The sequence below is a fragment of the Nicotiana tomentosiformis genome, chromosome 2, assembly GCF_000390325.3.
Source record: "Nicotiana tomentosiformis chromosome 2, ASM39032v3, whole genome shotgun sequence".
NCBI lineage: Eukaryota > Viridiplantae > Streptophyta > Magnoliopsida > Solanales > Solanaceae > Nicotiana > Nicotiana tomentosiformis.
In genome coordinates this window covers 179850113-179853646 of record NC_090813.1, presented here as the reverse complement: position 1 = coordinate 179853646, position 3534 = coordinate 179850113, and the positions used below count along the sequence as shown (strand labels likewise).

Below are 3534 nucleotides of genomic sequence, written 5' to 3'. Positions count from 1 at the left end.
TGAATGGTTCAAAATCAAAATATCCATTTAATGCAAACAAATAAGAGCTTAGACATATATGGGTCGTTGAAAGGGGGAGCTAATACCGCTAACTCTTGCTCTAAAAGCTAAAATGGAAGAAGAAATATTAGAAGCACCATGGCTAAGGGGCTGATCAATACTTTGAAAGAAATTAAAAGCTAGCATAAACATCAATCGAGTTAAATATGCCAAAACCACGAGCATAATTGCTACAACTTAATTCATAATTTGAGTGGCATTCCTTATTTGCTAATGATTCTTAAAAGGTTGTTGAATAAGTAAGATGCACTTGATAAATTCGCACTCCAGTTGAACTTGAAGAGAGTTTGATTTCTGCAAATTCAAGAGATCAAGCAAAGGAACATTTTAAGGGCCTAGACATACACCAACATGTGTTAGTAATGTACTGTTGAAGTTCTATACACACTGACGGTGTAAAATGCTCAAATCATATTATTTATAAGGTAATTACGAGTAAAGTATTATAATGAGCATTCATTAATAACCTAGTAAAAATGATAAATGGCTTGCTTTACTAGGTTAAATTACGCTATAAATCATGTGAGCGTATAACTTAAATCGTGTTGCAATAAATCCTATTGTGATATGTTCTCCTCAACCGCGTGATCTATCACAGTAAAAATGTAGTTGTCTCTATCAAGAGTACTGCAATTTGCACTGAACAAAGAAACTAACACATAAAGGAGGAGAAGAAATTAGGAGCCGCATATTTTGATCTTATAATAGAGGTGAAGAACAAAACCACTAATGTGTTATTCAGAAAAAAAAACAGCCAAAAAGGCAAAAGATCACCTAATTATACATTCTTTCTTGGCCAAACTAGCCTGTTAGAGGCCCTATTATTATATATATTGGCAAGTTGATTGATCAATTACTAGTACTCATGTATTACATTTTGATTCTTTTCTGGAGAGTAATTAGTCACGCATCTATATATGTCTATTTGGCAAGTTGTCCATTTCAAATGGCAAGTTGGACATGGTTTTTAGTGATTAGTCAACCAAATGGAAGAAGGAACAATTGATGAAAGTTGGTCAGGACTTGCCATTTTCTATAGTCAGTTGTTGATGTGTATAACTATAATGAAAGAGTTAAATTTCTATACAGTAAAAAACAAATGCGATAAATACCCTGCTAAAACAGATCAAACTGAACCTATCATAGTATAAAAAATTTAATTTCTTAAAATATAGTTATAATGTGAAAATTCTTTACACGTATTTATACTTGAAACTAATCAATATTCCAAATATGTGAATTTCAAAGTAAAGAAACTGTACCTGCGAACCACATAGCTGTCCACTAATGTCCTCCTGGATCACTCTCTCAGTCTCTGTTGTGTGCCATGACTTGCTGCTTCATTAGAGGAGAGTCATATGTTTGATGATGCAGCATCATCAAGATTCCCATATGAAATTTACGAGAATCTTGGATTAGACCTCAGCTAAGATTTTAACTTTATAAATTTTGGATTGTAAAACGACTTCAAATATTAATAAATGAATTCAAAATTTAATATTTGTACATATTTAATAAATTTCTTAAGATAAATACACTATATGAGCAAAAGAGGGTTCGACCTAACCCGTATATAGATCCTTTATCCTTTCAAGTTTGTGAATCTTGATGATGCTGCATCCTCAAACACTGACTGGGTGACCTTGTTAAGTACTTATGATTCATTCTCCATACAAGAGCAAGAAAAACCCTATTCTTAAGAGTTAAGTTTGGTCAAACGATATAACCATTCAATCTTTTTGGAAAGATAGGAGTGGAATACTACTTGACTTTACTGAAGCTAAGAGTGTAAAAAAAAGGTAAAAGAAAGAATTACTTGGAACTCTTAGAAAGAATTGATTGTCTCTCGTTTTACTAGACTGATAAAGTATTTCTTGTTAGATGAGATTGAGAGTGACTTCTTTTGCTTACCAAGAGTTTCGTTTGTGTGTTTGAAATAAGAAATCCACATCTCTGTAACTAATTAATCGGAGAACGATTTTTAATAGGTTATCTTGACGAATTGGACATGGAAAAGGTAACTGAAATGGCTGAAAGGAAATTAAGATAAATAGGAGATGATGAGAGATGGAATGTATTGGCAATTGGGATAATGGGGTAGACCTCATGACATTAAACAAATCAATAGGAAGAGGTTTATATAGAGGTTAGGTAGAATTACCTATATTCTTGGTGGCCAAAAATTTACCTTCTATAGTACAATTGTGAAATTTATATTTCTCTCATGATTAGATCAATGAATAATAATTGCAGTTAAGTATTCATAAGAATTAGAATTAAATCTGGACGAGTTACTTATTAGACTATATCATATTATATTAAAAAGTAAGAAATCTTGTACACGCTTAGTGTGTTAAATAAAATATTCAAATGGGTCCCTCGGTTTTTAAGTTAGGTGGCCCTTCCCCGGATCTTGCAATTTTTTGTGCGCAACAAACCACTCGGCTTTCAAGGTCAATAGTCCTCCTGCTTGTAAGCAAAAGTTTCAAAAGGAATCATGATCCTTCTTAATATTACATTTAAGAAATATATAAAAAAGAATGGCATAAGACTTCAGACTTAGAAGAAGGGCTGAAGAAGAGCTTTTATACTATAACTTCAACATGTTGAAATTCCTATCTATACGTTTGGACTATTGGAGTTGCTTTATATAGAACTCTGAATATTATAGTTCGTGTTTTAGTTTTAGTTTCAGAAAGCTACACTAAGTATCAAATAGAATTAAAAGTGTTGTCCAAGAAGACATAATTAGCCGCAGCTAGTTAGTTCAGTTTATGCAAATGACTATATCATGAGATATTGATTTGTTTTTCTCATTATTAAATCTTATCTTTGAATGAAAAGTAAAGTATTGGTGAAATACTCAATAACTCGGTTCTTTAAGTAAAACTAGCCCTTTCACGTTTGAGTGCAGGATTAAAAAACGACTCTTTTTCTCTCTCTCTTTGAAAAACTCAACGGATACTTAGTCTAGCGCTTTTTCTCCACGCTCCACCCTCATGTACCTGTCGGACGGCGCCCTTCCGGCACGTCTAGATGGCAAAATACTCCCCCTAACCCCTTAAGGGAATCAAAGAAAAACACACTTATGCCACTAAAATTGCTACGACCTCTGCTACTACTCCACCTATTCATCGACACGACCGAAAATCTATGAAAGGCATTCACACAAAACACAATGGAATGACAGCGGTTCTATTCAAAGCGTCGGCCTACTATGGTATCATGGCAGCAGAGTGCAGGCTCAAATCGATAGAGGAAAGAAAAAGGAAAAAAAAGAGAAGAAAAGAAAAAAGAAGAAAGAAAAGAGAAACGTAAAGAAAAAAATATACTAATAAAAATGAAATAGTATTTGTAATACACTTTAATACAATTAACGAAAGAGCTAATTAGTTTGGATGGATTCCGTTTCGAAAATGGCATATATGGACCAACTGTGTAACTCTAAGGGTGGACCAACTATATGACGGTAAA

At 33.2% G+C, this 3534-nt stretch overlaps 1 long non-coding RNA gene across 1 annotated transcript; it reads right to left on the bottom strand.

Annotated features, from left to right (window-relative positions):
- LOC104115952 (uncharacterized) lies at nt 1-1616 on the bottom strand. The gene is made up of 2 exons (XR_690732.4): nt 1323-1616; nt 1-354 (listed from the first exon to the last, which is right to left on the bottom strand). It is a non-coding gene; the product is annotated as an uncharacterized lncRNA (long non-coding RNA).
- Between the last annotated feature and the right edge of the window lie 1918 nt (nt 1617-3534).